General features: G+C 45.2%; 2 pseudogenes; both read left to right on the forward strand.

The window, feature by feature from the left end:
• The first annotated feature begins 337 nt into the window (after positions 1-337).
• Positions 338-15,843, forward strand: LOC125343070 (annotated as a pseudogene).
• Positions 15,844-15,890: 47 nt separating this feature from the next.
• On the forward strand, positions 15,891-17,210 carry LOC125343406 (annotated as a pseudogene).
• Positions 17,211-17,476: the final 266 nt, after the last annotated feature.

Genomic DNA, 17,476 nt, shown 5'->3' on the forward strand with positions numbered 1-17,476 from the left:
TGGCCCCGCCTCCCAGCCTTGGGACCACGTGTAGCCAAGATGGCGGCTGGTGGTGAACTGGAGGTGGTCCTGTGGGCTGTGATGTAGAATTACGCCGCCCCTTAGGGTGGTCCCTCAACCCGCCACCCCTGACAGACAGCTCAGGCCGCCTCTCATAGCCCCTGCTACACCCCTCCCCTTCCTGCCGCTCTCTGACCTATTTAAGAGCGGAGCTTATTTCAATAAAGTGAGACTGCAAAAACTTTCTCCCAGGCTGTCTGATTGTCCTCTGGTGAAGGGGGGCTGGGTGTGGGTGGTTTGCCGACTCTTCACCTTTTCTTGGCTCACCTTCGCCAGGATGCACTTCCCCGCCTCTCCCGCTGGCCAGGAGAGCGCTGGCGGCAAAGGACCCCAGCAGCTGGCGCCCAAAGGAAAGCACAGGTTTAGAAACTATCGGTGAGCCCAGTTAAGCGAGTTCCTAGAGGTAAGGGTATCACCAGAAAGGATGGGGCAATCTCAAAGTCAGCAGGGTGATCCAGCCCTCCGGGTGCTAAGATTCACACTCCAAAACACCAGACAGGACATTTCAGACTCCCAGGCCATAAAGATTTGGGAGATACTGACACATGCCTCCCCTTGGCTGGCCAGTGCAAACCACTTGCCTGGGATACGTGGGATCAGCTAGAGCAGGAAGGTGGAAAGCAGGGAATTCGACTTGGGAGAGGAGCTCCCTCTCGTAGTCTTCCCAATCCTTCGGGTCCTTAAGGCCTGCTTTTCCCCAGGCCCATTAAAGGAGAACATCTGGGCCCGGAAAGGGTCTGTGGGGGAATGTCTTGGATGGGAGGGAGACAGCCCTCCAGCTGCCCAAGAGGAGAGGGGCTCAACAACTCACTTCGATGAGCCCATAGATGAGCCTTGGCCTGATCCCTCGGACCCCGGGCCAAGCCCCTTGGCCCCGGGATGCGTGGCAGATGAGTGAGGTGGGGGGGGTGGCCTCTGCCACCTCGTCACCCCTCCTCTACCACAGGCTTCCCACCATCTTGTGCGGACCCAGGAGAGGATCGCCATGGGGACAGTGAAGGCCCTTTTAAGACACTCACTCCTCCCGCTTCTGAGGTGGCTTTAAAGAGCCTGGGAAACATTTGCTGAGGAATGTCTTGGATGGAGGGGAGACAGCCCCCTGGCTACCCAGGAGGAGAAGGGCTTATTTGCTTAACATCTGCTTTGAAAGAGACAAAGAAAGGTTTTCTGTTCTTTTGTTGATGTTTTCTAAATTTGGAGATTCAGTTAAATTCTGCTTGTTTGGCTAAATCCTAAGTTTTCTCTATTATTGAGCACATGGTAGACAATAGAATCAGTTGAAGGTGGAGCCCACCCATCCCCCAGGTGATGGGCGTGCCAAATTCCTCAAGGCTGGGCAGGGACTTGGAGATAACCCTGCCCCCAACCCTGAACTCTGGAACTGTGGCCTTATTTGCTTAAATCTTTGTTTGCTGAAAATCTTTTTTGTTTTCTAACTGACCACGTGGTTCTAAAATATGGGCAAAATAATATCATTTTGCCACTGGAATTCCAGGAAACTCACATGGCCAATTCAAAAAAAGAGGTTTTTCTGGGCATGCCCAAAGCTTGTGCACAACTGTCTGTCTGTATGTCTGTTGGTAAAAACATGTAAAAACTAGCATCATGGTTTTAAAATTACTTGCTTTTGACTGCTATTTTAACTTGCTTTTAAGTCTTATGTTAAACGGATCCTTGCAGCCCATAAGTGGAGTCACAGTGAACAGCCTGGAGGCAAGCCAAAAAGATTTTACTTCTCCATTTTTCTCTCCTGTGCTCTCATAAACTTTATAGGATCAAGGGACCAGAGTGATTTTGGAACAAGTGTGCAAATGTGGCTGCTAACCTAGATTTTCCTGACCCAGTATTAATATTTTGCTTATAGGATGCAGGTCAACATGTGTGCTAGCTGTGTGGACTGTGGCAGTTCATGAAGCTGCCTCCACAGCCTGATCCCAAACTGCCTAGTTTCACTACTAGTGATTCCTTATTCTCTCTCTCTTGCATGGGAAACTGCTTAGGGAATCTAGGATCCTGTGAAGATTTTGACAGGCCTAGAGTGCTCCCGAGCCTTCTAAAATGTTTTTAAAGTTGTCACCCTGCTTAAATCAGTAGGACATCAGCCTACAAAAGCCAGAATACTCAGAGTAAACAACCAGTAAATACCGGGAGATTTCAAATGTCTTTAACCAGTCTGTGTAGAAATTTGCAGGCAACCCAGCAGGAGGCCTGCTGACTCGGGGTAGAAGACACAGCCACTTCCAATCCGCTGAAGCTGAGACTTATGCCCTCTTGATTGTTATTCAGTTGTGTTCTCTAACACCTGCCAGTAAGGTTAAATTATATGGTATGATTTGATTTGATGACACCTATACCTTGGTGGAGTTACAAAAAACTATTAATTAATTGGCTAAGGCCTTGGCTTCACCTGCCTACAGAGGATCTGCTTCAGCTTTTTGACTCTTTAAGGGATAAAGCCCCCACTGATGTTATTACAATAACTCCATCACTTCAAGTAATATTTCAAAAAATTCAGACGGCCTTATATATGACACAATTGGCTCGTTATAGGCCCAAATGCCCCCTTTGTCTCTGGATCCTTCCCAGCTCAGAGCTTTCCTCAGCCGCCATTACTCAGGCAGGCGAGCCTCTCCAATGGGTGTATGCATCAGTTGGAGGGGCTCCCAGGGTTTATTCCCAGCTAGACCAGCTAGCTGACCTGGTAATTAACGGCAGGGATACTTCCCTGAGACATTATGGGCGGGATCCTGATGTGCTAGTTATTCCCTGCCAGCTGCAGATTTTGAGTGAGTTAAAAGAAAGCATAACCGGGTGTCTAGTGCCCTAGAGGGTTTCATGGGGAAGTTGGACTGCTATTATGGCACTTCAAGATGGGTAACCTCATTCTCCAGGTAACAGTGGACTTCCCCCATACTTTTCTCTACCAAACCTCTTATTAAAGCTGTAAATGTTTTTACTGATGGAGGAAAAGTGGGGTCTGCCACGGTGGTATACTCCACCTCCTCCCCTGCCAATAGGAAAGAAAACACCCTCTACTTTGAGCCAGTTACAGGGTCTGCACAGTTTAAGGAGCTGTACGCAGTTGCCCTGGCACTAACCCATGTTCAGCAGCCCATAAACCTGTTTTCTGACAGTTTGTATGTAGTTAATTTGTTACCAACCCTAATGTCCTGATACATTAAATTACATAAAAATCCAATTACTCCCTTAATGATCCAAGTCTGGTCCTTACTAAAGGAACGGGCTGAGCCTATCTTTTTGCAACACCTCTGAGGACACCAAGAACTACCTGGAAACCTGGCACAAGGTAACCAAATGGCTGATCACCTGGCCACTAATGGGACTATTATAGCTACAGCCACTGCACAGCCTCAAAATTTTCAAATGGCTCAAGGACTCCATGAGTGTCGCATTTAAACTGGAGAGGGTTACATCAAAGATTCCCCCTGGTTCCTATAAAGGACTTAAAAAAGATTATAAGGACATGAAAATCATGTATGCCATTTCTGCATGTCCTGCCTCTGCAATCTCCTGGAGTTAACCTCAGAGGCCTTAAGCCTAATGTTATCTGGCAAACTGATGTAACCCACTATGCTCCCTTTGGAAAATCAAAATATATATTTATTGTTAGGTTTTTTAAGTAGGTAGCCGGTAAAAGAGAACGCCACGCGGTATTCAGGCAGGAAAGAAAGTTTATTACCGAACTGCTGGCCTGTGGCCAAGATGATCCATGGCCGGAGAGAAGGGAGAGAGAGAGAGAGAGCGACTCCCACCCAGCCCTGCTTTATTTAGGGCAGGGGCAAGGGGTATGGCCAGGTGGATTAGGAGGTGACCTCAGGGAAAGGGGAGGTAACTGCCTCCAGGTGTGCAGGCTACCCAGGTAACTGGGTGGAGACTTAATGAGGTGGGGGCATCTGCATGTAGCCCTCAGGGAGAGGACCTAACATTTATGTCCATAGACATCCACTCACATGCCTGCTGGGCAACGGCCCATTCAGGTGAGAGGGCCCGGCATGCTGAAAGCCATTTTCTACAATGTTTTGACATCCTGGGGCTTCCCCTAGAGGTAAAGACAGACAAGGGGCCTTGCTTTATAAGCAAACCATTGCAGAATTTTTTTCAAATATGGAATATTAAACACACCACTGGAAAACCATACAATCCAAGAGGTCAAGCCATAATCAAGAGGCATAATAAGACCCTAAAGGACCAATTATTAAAACAAAAAGAGGGGGGGCTGGGGATATAGCCTAGTGGCAAGAGTGCCTGCCTCGGATACACGAGGCCCTAGGTTTGATTCCCCAGCACCACATATGCAGAAAACGGCCAGAAGTGGCGCTGTGGCTCAAGTGGCAGAGTGCTAGCCTTGAGCGGGAAGAAGCCAGGGACAGTGCTCAGGCCCTGAGTCCAAGGCCCAGGACTGGCAAAAAATAAAAAATAAAAAAAAAATTAAAAAAAAGAGGGAAGCAGCCTCCATGACCAGTTAAGGACAGCCATGCTTACATGAAATATTTTAAATTTCTCCAAAGACCAACCTCTGATGGCTTTTCAGAGGCATTGGTCAAATAAGACACCTTATTTAAAGGTGGAAGTCCGATGGAAGGACCCCCCCCTTACTGGATCATGGCGAGGTCCTGACCCACTTATTAGTGTGGGAAGGGGCTTTGGATGTGTTTTTCCAATTGGGGAACCAAGCCCAATTTGGATACCTGATAGAGACCTAAAATATTGTTCACCAGAATAATTACCCAAGAGCACTCTCTCTTGAAATATGCCTTCTCCTCGTTCTCTCTAGAAAAAAAAAAAGAGAGAGACCCTGGTGGATTTCTTCCTGCTCCTCCCTGGAAATACAGGAAACCTGCCTGCGTGTATCAGCAGTGGACAACAACGGCCAGCCTCCCTTCCTTCCAGTGCCCGGCCCTGCTTGCTTCTTGGACTGTGCCTCAGCATCTTTTATGGCGCAATGTTTCACTGTGGCAATACCACCTACAGCTTTGCCAAAGAACTGGAATGGAGTATTGCATTGTTGTTTCCCTTTTGCCTTTCCCCTGTTGCTGAGCTTAGGGGTTCCCATTTGTGGGGGGGGGGGGGGGGATAGGCATTGAGGGTTTTGGCACCTTGCTTCAATGTTTATGATAAACTGTTTACTAACTACGTGCATTAAGTTGCTAGCACCTTGGCTGCCGTGGACCTCCAGAATCGCCAGGGCCTGGACCTGCTTCTACCTCACCGCCAGAGAAGGAGGATGCTGCCTGTGTTATCTTGAGCGGCGCAGGGACGGACTGAACTCCAATTTTCCCTGGACTGGGCTAAATGGGTGGCTCCTTCACCTCCTCCCCCTTGTGGGAGAGACCCCCCCCATGATCTTTGTGCTTACATTTGCCTTGTGTTTACATTTGCCTTGTGTTTACATTTGCCTCTGTGTTTACACTTGGCCCTTGCTAGGGCAAATAGGCTTCCCCTATTTCTTTTTTTTTTTTTTTTTTTTTTTTTTTTGGCCAGTCCTGGGACCTGGACTCAGGGCCTGAGCACTGTCCCTGGTTTCTTTTTGCTCAAGGCTAACACTCTGCCACTTGAGCCACAGCGCCCTTTCTGGCCATTTTCTGTATATGTGGTGCTGGGGAATTGAACCCAGGGCCTCATGTATACGAGGCAAGCACTCTTGCCAATAGGCCATATCCCCAGCCCCAAGACTTCCCCTATTTCTTAAGCAATGATCCAGAGCTGTCCAGTTAATGGTGGGCTGGCAGCATTATGCTGCTTTTAGCCAATTGGGAACCCTATGAGGTTGGTCCTGGCCCCTACCAGAATGTGCAGCCTACCGGGGTGTACAGGCATGAGGCAAAAATAACAGGGCCTCCTCTTGAGTGCCAATTCCTCTCCCCCTGGCCCCCGAGTTCTTCCACTGGACTGGCAAGCCCTTCAGGGAGATTTGCCTGAAGAGCTAGAGTGGTAGCCAATGATGGGTAAGTTCTCCAGAGGGGAGGTGACCTAAGACAGGCACACTCTCCAGTAGGGCGCCTCCTGCTAATTAAAAACAAAAGGGGGAGATGAGGGGCACGCCCTGCATCATTAAGAGGCAATCAGCTGGCCTCGCCTGTTTTCCCATCCCTGGGGCCGCTAGCTGTTACGCCCCAACCCGGAAGGGGTGGTTAGCCCTGCCTGCCTTCCAGGTTCAGCGGTTCTAACTGGCCCCGCCTCCCAGCCTTGGGACCACGTGTAGCCAAGATGGCGGCTGGTGGTGAACCGGAGGCGGTCCTGTGGGCTGTGATGTAGAATTAGGCCGCCCCTTAGGGTGGTCCCTCGACCCTCCACCCTTGACGGACAGCTCAGGCCACCTCTCATAGCCCCTAGCTAGGTGCACTACACCCCTCCCCTTCCTGCTGCTCTCTGACCTATTGAAGAGTGAAACTTTTTTCAATAAAGCAAGACTGTGAGAACTTTCTCCCAGGCTGTCTGATTGTCCTCTGGCGAAGGGGGGCTGGGCGCGGGTGGTTTGCCGACTCTTCACCTTTTCTTGGCTCACCTCGGCCGGGGTGTGCTTCCCCACCTCTCCCGCTGGCCAGGAGAGCGCTGGGGGCGAGGGACCCCAGCAACTACATATTAATAAGGGAAGAATCCAAGAAGAAAATATAAAAATAGTCAACATTTATGCACCCAACAACAGAGCAGCTAAATATGTCAAACAAGTTCTTTCAGAACTACAGAACAAGATAGACCCAAATACAATCATAGTGGGAGATTTTAATACTCCACTCTCTCCAAGAGACAGATCCAACACACAGAGAATTAGCAAGGTAGCAGAGAACCAAAGCAACACCATATCCCACATGGATCTGACAGATCTGTACAGAGTATTTCACCCAATATGCATTCTTCTCAGCAGCCCATGGAACATACTCCAAAATAGATTATATTATAGTACACAAAAAGAGCCTCAGCAAATACAAGAGTATTGACATTATCCTATGTATTCTATCTGATCACAGTGGAATCAAGCTAGCCTTCAATAACAACAAATACTGCAGAAACTACACAAACACTTAGAGGCTAAACTTCTCACTACTATCTAACATTTATGTCAGAAAGAAAATTAAGGATGAAATTAATGAGTTCATAAACCACAATGAAAATACATCACAAAGAAACCTATGGGATACAGCAAAGGTAGTGCTGAGAGGCAAGATCATTTCCCTCAGCACACACATTAAAAGATTGGAATCAGATCAGGTGAATAACCTCACGATGCAGTTAAAACAACTGGAGAAACAAGAAAAAAATGAATCTAAAAAGACTAGGAGGAGGGAGATCACAAAGATTAAAGAAGAGATAAATCTGAGTGAGAAGAGAAAGACTATTTAATACGTAAATAAAACTAAAAGCTAGTTCTTTGAGAAAATAAATAAAATTGACAGACCCCTTACAAGATTTACCAAAAAAAAAAAAAGAAGAAGAAGAAGAGGAAGAGGAAGTGGAAGAGGAAGAAGGAGGAGGAGGAGGAGGAGGAGGAGGAGGAGGAGGAGGAGGAGGAGGAGGAGGAGGAGGAGGAGGAGGAGGAGGAGGAGGAGGAGGAGGAGGAGAAGGAGAAGGAGAAGGAGAAGAAGAAGAAGAAGAAGAAGAAGAAGAAGAAGAAGAAGAAGAAGAAGAAGAAGAAGAAGAAGAAGAAGAGACTCATATCCTCATATCCATAAGATAAGGGACTCGACTGGAAAAATTACAAGTACACAGGATATTCAATCAATTATAAGCAACTATTTCCAGAACCTTTACTCATTAAAGAACGAAAATTTTATTGAGAGGATCAATTCTTAGAGAAGTATAAACTGTGAAAACTGAATCAAGAAGAAATAAATCAATGAAATAAACCAATAACCTACAACAAGATACAGGAACTAATCAAGAGCCTTCCAACAAAGAAAAGCCCAGGCCCAGATGGATTCACCAATGAATTCTATAAAATCTTCAGTGAAGAGCTAATACCAATACTCCTCAAACTCTTCCGCGAAATAGAAACAGAGGGAGAAATCTCAAACTGATTCTATGAAGCTAATATTATACTCATCCCGAAACCAGGCAAAGACCCAACAAAAAAAGATAATTACAGACAAATATCACTTTTGAACACAGATGCAAAGCTCTTCAACAAAATATTAGCTAACAGGATCCAGAAACTGATCAAGAAAATTATACACCACGATCAAGTAGGCTTCATCCCACAGATGCAAGGCTGGTTTAACATTCTCAAATCAATAACTGTAATTCACCACATTAACACCACATTAAAACCAAGAATCACATCGTCATCTCAGTCAATGCCCAAAAAGCCTTCGACAAAACACAACACCCATACATGTTTAAAGCCCTGGAGAGAATAGGAATAGAAGGAACATTCTTTAAAACAATAAAAGCAATATACAACAGACCAACTGCTAATAACATATTAAATGGGGAGAAACTAAAAGCATTTTCCCTAAACTCAGGAACAAGATAAGGATGCCAACTCTCTCCGCTTCTATTTAACATTGTGCTGGAATCCCTAGCCATAGCAATAAGGCAATAAGAGGGCATTAAAGGGATCCACATTGGAAAAGAAGAGATCAAAACTATCTCTATTCGCAGATGACATGATCTTATACCTGAAGGACCCAAAAAAGTCTGTCCCCAAACTCCTAGAACTAATAAACCATTTTGGCAAAGTAGCAAGTTAAAAACTCAACCCACAAAAATCAGCAGCTTTCCTGTACACCAGCAATGTACAAGAAGAAAAGGAATTATGGAAACAATACCATTTGCAATAGCCAAAAAAAGAATAAATTACCTAGGGCTTAACCTAACCAAAGATGTCAAATGAGAACTATAAAAATCTACAAAGAGAAATCAAAGAGGACACGAGGAGATGGAAAGATCTCCCATGCTCATAGGTAGGCAGAATCAATATAGTGAAAATGGCCATATTGCCCAAAATGTTATACAAATTCAATGCAATCTCCATCAAAATCCCATCTACAGGGGCTGGGAATATGACCTAGTGCCAAGAGTGCTTGCCTCACATTCATGAAGCCCTGGGTTAGATTCCTCAGCACCACATATATAAAAAAGGCCAGAAGTGGCACTGTGGCTCAAGTGGTAGAGTGCTAGCCTTGAGCACAAAGAAGCCAGGAACATTGCTCAGGCCCTGAGTCCAAGCCCCAGGACTGGAAAAAAAAAAAAAAAAAAAAACTCCCAGCTACATTCTTCACTGAAATAGAAAAAACAACCCATAAATTCAAATGGAACAACAAAAGACCTAGAATAGCCAAAGAAATTCTAGGCAAAAGAAGCAGTGCAGGAGGTATCACAGTACTAGACTTCAAACTCTACTATAGGGCCATCATAACAAAAACAGCCTGGTACTGGCATAAAAACAGACCTGAAGACCAATGGAATAGGATAGAAAACCCAGAAATACATCCACATACTTACAGTCAGCTGATATTTGACAAAGGAGCTAAAGACATACAATGGAAAAAACATAGCCTTTTCACCTACTGGTGCTGGGAAAACTGGGATGCCATATGTAGAAAACTCAAAGTGGACGCTAGCCTATCATCATGCATCAAGATCAACTCAAAATGGATTAAAGATCTCAACATCAGACCTGAGACGCTGAAACTACTGAAGGACAGAGTAGGAAAGACACTAGAACTTATAGGCACAGGGAGGAACTTCCTGAACAGAGTCCTAGGGGCACAACAGATAAGGAAGAGACTCGACAAACGGGACTACTACAAAACAAAAAGTTTCTGCACAGCTAAAGACATAGCCACTAAACTAGAAAGACAGCCAACCATATGGGAGAGGATCTTCACCAGCACAGCAACAGACAAAGGCCTAATATCCGTCATCTACAGAGAACTCAAGAAACTAACCCCTTCCAAACCCAGTAAACCAATTATTAAGTGGGCAAAGGAGCTAAAGAGAGACTTCACAGGAGAAGAGATAAAAAATGGCAAAGAAACATATGAGGAAATGTTCAACATCCCTGGCAGTAAAGGAAATGCCAATAAAAACAACCCTGAGATACCACCTCACCCCAGGTAGAATGGCCTATACTCTGAACTCAGGCAACAACAAATGTTGGAAGGGATGCGGAGAAAGAGGAACCCTTCTCCACTGTTGGTACAAACTAGTACAACCACTTTGGAGAACAGTATGGAGGTTCCTCAAAAAGCTCAGCATAGACATATCCTATGACCCAGCTATACCCCCCTAGGCATCTATCTTGAACAACAGGTCCCAGGATACCATAAAGACATCTGCACATCCATGTTTACCGCTGCACAATTCACAATAGCCAAAATATGGAAACAACCCAAATGCCCACTACAGATGAATGGATCAAAAAAAATGTGGTACCTGTACACAATGGAATACTACATAGCGATTAGAAATGACAAAGCAATGGTATTCGCAGGGAAATGGTCAAATCTTAAACAAATAATGTTGAACGAGACAAGCCTAGAACACAGAGAACAAAGGCACATGGTCTCCTTGATATATGATTGTTGGGGGGGTGGCAGTGGAGAACAGTAGAGATCAGGTCTGTAAAGTAACAATCTTCTTTTCAAATGGTATTTCCACATGTTTGGGTCAGCAACTTTACATTATGTATCTAAAACCAAACAATTACTGAAAAAACATAAAAGGTCTAGGATAGACCTATCAAAGGATCACAATAGCTCAACAGCTAAGTACATATGATTATATAAGATGAGGTTAAGCAAAATGAACTCCAACTGAAGGAAACAGGAGGATTTTATTGTTGTCAGGTTTAATGTACTAGGTGAACTTCCTTTGGCACACCCCATGTGGTTACTGTATATGATTTTGGTACACTGGATATTGCATGTATGCTTACCTGAACTAGGGAAGGGAAAGAAAAATGAAGGAGGGTGTAATAAATATGACAAAACATGTACTCACTACCTTATTATGTAACTGTACCCCCTCTGTACATCACCTTGTCAATAAAATTTAGGTTAAAAAAAAAAGGCCAGATGTGGCGCTGTGGCTGAAGGGGAAGAGTGCTAGCCTTGAGCAAAAAGAAGCCAGGGACAGTGCTCAGGCCCTGAGTTCAAGCCCCAGGACTGGCAAAAATATATTTTGAGTCACTCAGAAAATCTTCCAGTTAGTCTCTGTCTTGTCTTCTGTCTGCATGTTTTCTGTATTGGGGGGGGGGGATACATCCGTTTGGAACAGTGGAGATAATAGGAGGTGGACACACTCAGTAACCTATCCAATATGGCTGTGGTCTGGGTGAGAGACTACCACCATTTAGTAGGCTGTGGTAGGGTGAGAGACTACCTGGCATAGACAGTAGGGAGTTTGGCTTGCTGAATGGGAGTTGCAGGCTCACTCAGCAGACTCTGGATTCACCTTGCTGAGTGAGAGTAGCAGGCCCACTCAGCAGACTCAGATTCCTAGTAGGGATGAGCTGGAGGCCCATTGAGCCCTAACTCATCCGTCAGTTTTTGTATTGTTTTGTTTTCTTTTTAAAATTGGCACCAGTTTCAAATGTGGATCCTTGTTTTCCACGTTGTTCAAGATGCTAAACAGGCTACACTGTAGCTCTAAAAGGTCTTTGAAGTTGTTAAAAGCTAAATGTATATAATTTCAAGTTTGGAGTAAAATATTTTTCTTAATGACATCTAGTCTTGGATGCCCCTTGGTTAAATAGGCTAAGGGTATATGTTCCTGGCTAGGTAGGGTCTGAGCCCCTGAGTAAACTTAAAGAAGTTACAGAAGATGGATCTTCACCCATCAATGCTCCCCTTACAATCAAGGAACCAGAGTCATCTTTTTGGGACAATGAGGCAGGATAAAATTAAAGGAAGAGTCATAAAAAACAATGGTAACAAGTGTGCAAGTGTAGAGACTACACTTGCAAAAAAATAGTTACAGGCTCAAGCCTTCTATGTCTATCTATATCTGGTTATCTGTAACTTTGGTAAATTGTCCTGGGCCACTGCCTAAAACTGTCTGGAAAACCAGTGGAACCTCAGCCTGCCGAGTGTATATAGAAAGTTGCAGGAAAACAGCTTTGGATCCTTCACTCTCAAGTAAAACAGGCAGTGGAGATGGCTGCAAGATGGACTGTTCAGAGACACTCAGAGGATCCCCTAAAGATAACACTTACCAAGTGTTAAGGTGTTTAACACGGACATGATCCTTTGCTATGGCTGCGCCTCCTTGTTATGGGGAGAGCTTTTTGTCCATACCTTTCTACAGGCACCCTGTTATTTGCTGGATTTGCCACACTCTAAGCCTGTTCATTGCAGAGGGTGGGTAGGATTTGTCCCAAAACAAGGATGCAAAAATCAATCGTTTGACTGGAAATAAAAACCAGTGGGAAATATAAAAACCAAAGGGGCAAGAAGTCCCACAGCCACCACCACCACTCACACCACCCCCCTCTGGGAGTGTAAGGTATCAAAGGGAGTTTGGGCAGTGGGCATCTCAGGGACAGGGTACCCAAGATATATGGGTTGGCTGTTCTGGGGAGAAGGGGAGAGACAGTGAGAGAGAAGTGGCAAGAGGTCCCTCTCAGATCAAAGCAGGGCCCAAACGGAGAGGTGAGAGGCCTACAGAGAGGCAAGAGGCTTGCAGAGAGGCAAAAGGCTTGCAGAGAGCCCTGTAGAGAGGACTGCGGAAAGGCAAGGCCTGTAGGAAGGAGCTTCTTTGGCATAAAAGCTAGCACTCTACCAATTGAGCCACAGCTCCAGTTCTGGCTTTTTAAATTAGTTAATTGGAGATAAGAGTATCACAGGCTTTGCTTCCTGGGCTGGCTTCAAGCCTTGATCCTCACATCTCAGCCTCCTGAATAGCGAGAATTATAGGCGTGAGCCACCAGTGCCCAGCCAATAATACATTTCTCTTTGGACAATGTCACCCCTTCCCTCCCAGTTTTCCCCTCCTGTACCCACCCACAAACTGTATAGTTCATTTTCAACACAATGTCTAGTGAGAACCACCACTGCATTTGTTCACACTTTGTCCCTCCATTTCTGTGCCACCTTTACAAGACAGATAAACAAACAAGACCAAAAAAGCCACAACAAAGGGAAAAAACCTCTTGGTTCCATCTCCTGGAGTTCATTTTGATAAATGCTATTTTATATGATCAGAGACACAGAGGCATCCACCTCTGTGTTCCTTCTCTAAGAATGTTCTCCTTTGGTCTTACTGTGTGTGAATGCTTAGAGTCATGTATAATTTATCATGTATTTAGATGTAACTTCTGCATGTGAGAGAAAAATATGTGCTTTTTGCCTCTCTGAACTTGGCTTACCTCATTTAACACGATTTGTTCTAGGTACATTCATTTCCCTGCAAATGACGTATTATTCTTTCTAATGGTGTGTAAAATTCCATGTGTATAGGTAACACATATTTTTTGGATCCACTCATCTATTGCTGGACATCTGGGCTGTTAAGAAAGACCCTTGTTGGGATTCCATATCCTTTTTTTTTCCAGTTTTCTGAGTGGAAGAATTTCAACACTTCGAGATAAAACTACTGATTTATTTATTGATAGAGGTCCAGCAGCATTATCACGCTTTCAAATCTTATTTAAATTCCATTTACTTATGGGGGAATGCATATTAATATTCTCAAATGTGAAGCAGAATTTTATGGAATCACCCCTTTAGTAGGAATATTTCTCTTATGTGAAGAACTGAAGGGGTCATCTTGTGGCAGTGTCCTTTGATATGGTTACTTGCCCTCATCAGATGTTCCTACTCATAAAATAAACAACACAGGCAGATCTTGTAATTCTAGGGATTGACTAAATTCTGCAGAAGGGAAAGCTCACTAAAATGGTGCATAGCCTATTCTCTCTGGAAGTGGAGGAGACTGTTAGGCTGGGATTTCCTGTGGGTCCAGCTGATAGTAGCTGGCCACCATAAGATACATAAGCATATTTTTATGAATGTTACAGAATTAAATACTCTTCAGGAGGGCAAGTCCATATTTGTTTTATTTTATTTTATTTTGCCAGTCCTGGGGTTTGAACTCCAGGGCCTGGGCACTGTCCCTGGCTTCCTTTTTGTTCAAGCTTAGCACTCTGCCACTTGAGCCACAGGGCCACTTCCAGCTTTTTCTGTTTATGTGGTGCTGAGGAATCAAACCCAGGGTTTCATGTATACGAGGTGAATACTCTATTGCTAAGCCATATTCCCAGCCCAGAGGTCCATATTTGGATCTGACTGTTGAATATGTGGCTTTGAATGCAAAAGTGATTAGAGGTCCACATAGAGACAAAAACAAAATAGTTACTGTTGCCTTGGAGAGTGGCCACCAGTCATACCAGGAAAGTGAGAGTGTGGAATGCCAACACTCAGCACATTCAGATTCAGGTTGTTGTTCCAATAATTAATACACTACTGGATTATTCCTTCCATTGGGATGCAACAATGGATCAATATATTTCAGAGGTATGCAGAAATTCCCTTTGCAAATGAGAGATAATGATCTTTTTGTTACTGAACTCTACCATGGTCCTTGCAATGGTAAAATTACTGCTCTGAGTGTTTACCTCATACCCCAAATAAGTAGTAACTGCCTCAAGATTGCCTATTACAGCACCCAGAAACAGTTGAGTCAGGTCCTCAGCCTTTTCACACCTTCACAGTTCACAAAAACCCTGTTATAAAACTCATGCTGTCAGAGAAGCATCTTTTGTCTGTCTGTGCATAGAGTAATAATGTCTGGATGTGGACAGTGACAAAATTCAAAGTCATGATCTCTTCTCAACCAGGTTGCACTCCAGCCTCATTCAATATACTGTCTTTGGAGGAGACAGAAAGTCATGGCAGCTACTCCTCTGGAAATGACAGGTCCATTTGGAGAGCAAGATGATCAGCAGGTGTTTATCCAGAAAGTTGTTCCCATCATGAACAAACTACTTGTAAAACACCCATCTACTGGAAAAAGAATATGTGAGATTCAAGCTGTTCACTGTACTACAATATAGTCATTTACAATGAGAGGCTGTAAGGGATCCAATAGGATGGGCTAACAGCCAACATGCTACTTGTTTATGGGCAGTGAAAATAGCACCATTCAAATGTGGGATCTGATCATAGCTATGGATATGGTGAGCAAAAGTGAAGGTAAGGATGTAGGAGGTCCAAATGAAGAAGAACTGCACATCTTCTTGTGCTACTCCTCACATCAATCCAGCATCTAATGTGGTTCAGTGTAGCTGACTGTGAGAATCAAATTCTAGCCTCCAGCTTCAGCATCATGAAACCATTCACAATATAACTACTTATGACTTAAGGAAGCCTTACTGAGTCCTTTGTTAGCCAGAACAAGAAGAAAGCATTCACAGTTATAGGGACTTCCAGACTGTTAGTTTGAGCAAGACTGTGGAAAGAGCTGTCCCTTAAACTGATAACTTGGGGCCAAATACAAGCAGAAATGAAAAGAACAACAAGGGAATGTACTGTATCTGAGAGAAAGTCTGGAGGAGAAGTAAAGGTTCTGAAAGAATTAGAAAGTGGACCTGAAGTACATAAACCACTTTTTTTTAGAATCCAAGAAAAGGTCATCAGAAGATAAAAATGAACATAAAATGGAATTAAGTTAGAGAGGAGGATTTGAAGGGGAAGGATTCTTTGAAAGAAAATCCTTTATCTGGCATCATCACCTAGTACTAATGGTGGAATTGACTCTTCTGGCCCTGCATCCCCATCTCCTACAAAGGCCACTCGGGTTGCCGCGTGGTGCGGAGCCGACCTGAGCCACGCCAAGTGGCACCGAGGGAGTTGGCCAGACCCCGAGCACCCATGCTGCTAACACTGGCCTTGGGCACGCTCTTCTTCCCGGGGCTCTTCACGCTCTGCCGGGCTAACTTTAAACCCCCTTCCGTGGAGATCCCAGGCCTATTTGCCCCATCCGCCTGTTCCCCTTTCGCTCTCACGCATAGCCTCTGGCCAGTAGGAAGTAATGCTGGAGCGAGGGCCACAGGTAAGCTCTGGACCAGGTGTGACCGTGAGAATGCCCTCCCCCCCCATACTTGCCAAGGAGGCCAGGTACACGTGGACATCTAGGAGTAAGCTTCAGGAGCTTCCCTAAGTTTTATTGGGGGGGGGGGTTATATAACAGTAATGGCGGCAGGAAGAGGAGGGACTAACTGGGTATTAACGATTGGCTGATGAACTGTCCATCACGGTGATGTCACGGAACTTCCCACAGAGGTGGAGATCACAGTCCCCCCGGGACCGGGCCCCTGGGCTCAGGCTGGGGCCATGGTGGCACACATGCTTACAGACGGAGGGCGGGGCTGGCTTAGCTCACTCTTCTAGGGGAGGTTCCAGACCCGGGGAGAAGGTAGGAGTGGCTAACAGCCAAGCAACCCCAGGTCTTAAAGGTATAGCCATCCCCGACAGCGCTCAGCACCTGGGAGCTGCGCCGCTCGTGGCCCAAATAGAACTTCTCTGACTGCGTGATGATCGGGTGGTTTCTTCAGTGTAGGCTGTACTGGCCACCGGGTCAGGGATCCTCATCGTCTGCTCCTGCAGCAACGTGATCTCAGACAGGCACTGGCTTGCCAGGGAATATGTCTGATTTGTGATTCCATACATGGTTTATGACATTGGGCCATGTACCTTTGTGAGTGGTGCCAAACCAGCTACCAGAACCTCAGATGCACCCTCATTTTTCAAAACTTCCTGAGTCAAAACTGCCTCATTATCATTCACCATTTAGTCATTCTGTTAATCTTGGTGCCAGTTGCACAGAAGCTCTGGGGAGACCTTGGGGACTTCTTTGTTGGCTGCATCTTCACAGCAGAACTGAGCACTCCATTTGTATCACTGAGCAGAATTCTGATTCAGCACAAGCAGCAGCATACCCTTCTCTACAAGGTGAACGGAATCCTCACATTGGTCACCTTCCTTATCTGTCGGATCCTTCTTTTCCCCTTCAAGTACTGGTCCTATGGCCAGCAAACAGGACTAAGCCTGTTACAAGTTCCATTCAATATCCCTTGCCACTGCAATGTGGCTAACAGCTTCCTCATGGCTCCCCAGATCTACTGGTTGTCTCTACTGTGTAAGAAGGCTGCTCAGCTCTTTGACACTGCCCAAGCCAAAAAGAATGGTTAATTGTTCCCAGGAGGCAGTGTGCCTCCTCCTCTCAGTATTCCACGGACCAAATTGTGCCCTGGATGGCAGATGGATTTGAGTTTTAAAAAAAAAATCCTAAGGAGATTGGGAGAAGATGGCAGAGGAGCAATAGTGCCCTAGCTGAGCTCCCTCCAACAGCGCAGTTTTCCGACCCCAGAGAAACTTTTACCGCTAGATAGACAGCTCAAATAAGTTCTAAAAGTACAGGGATTCTGGCCAGGAAGGAAAAATCACCTTAGCTGGTC

Source organism: Perognathus longimembris, chromosome 28 (genome assembly GCF_023159225.1).
Source record: "Perognathus longimembris pacificus isolate PPM17 chromosome 28, ASM2315922v1, whole genome shotgun sequence".
Classification (NCBI taxonomy): Eukaryota; Metazoa; Chordata; class Mammalia; order Rodentia; family Heteromyidae; genus Perognathus; species Perognathus longimembris.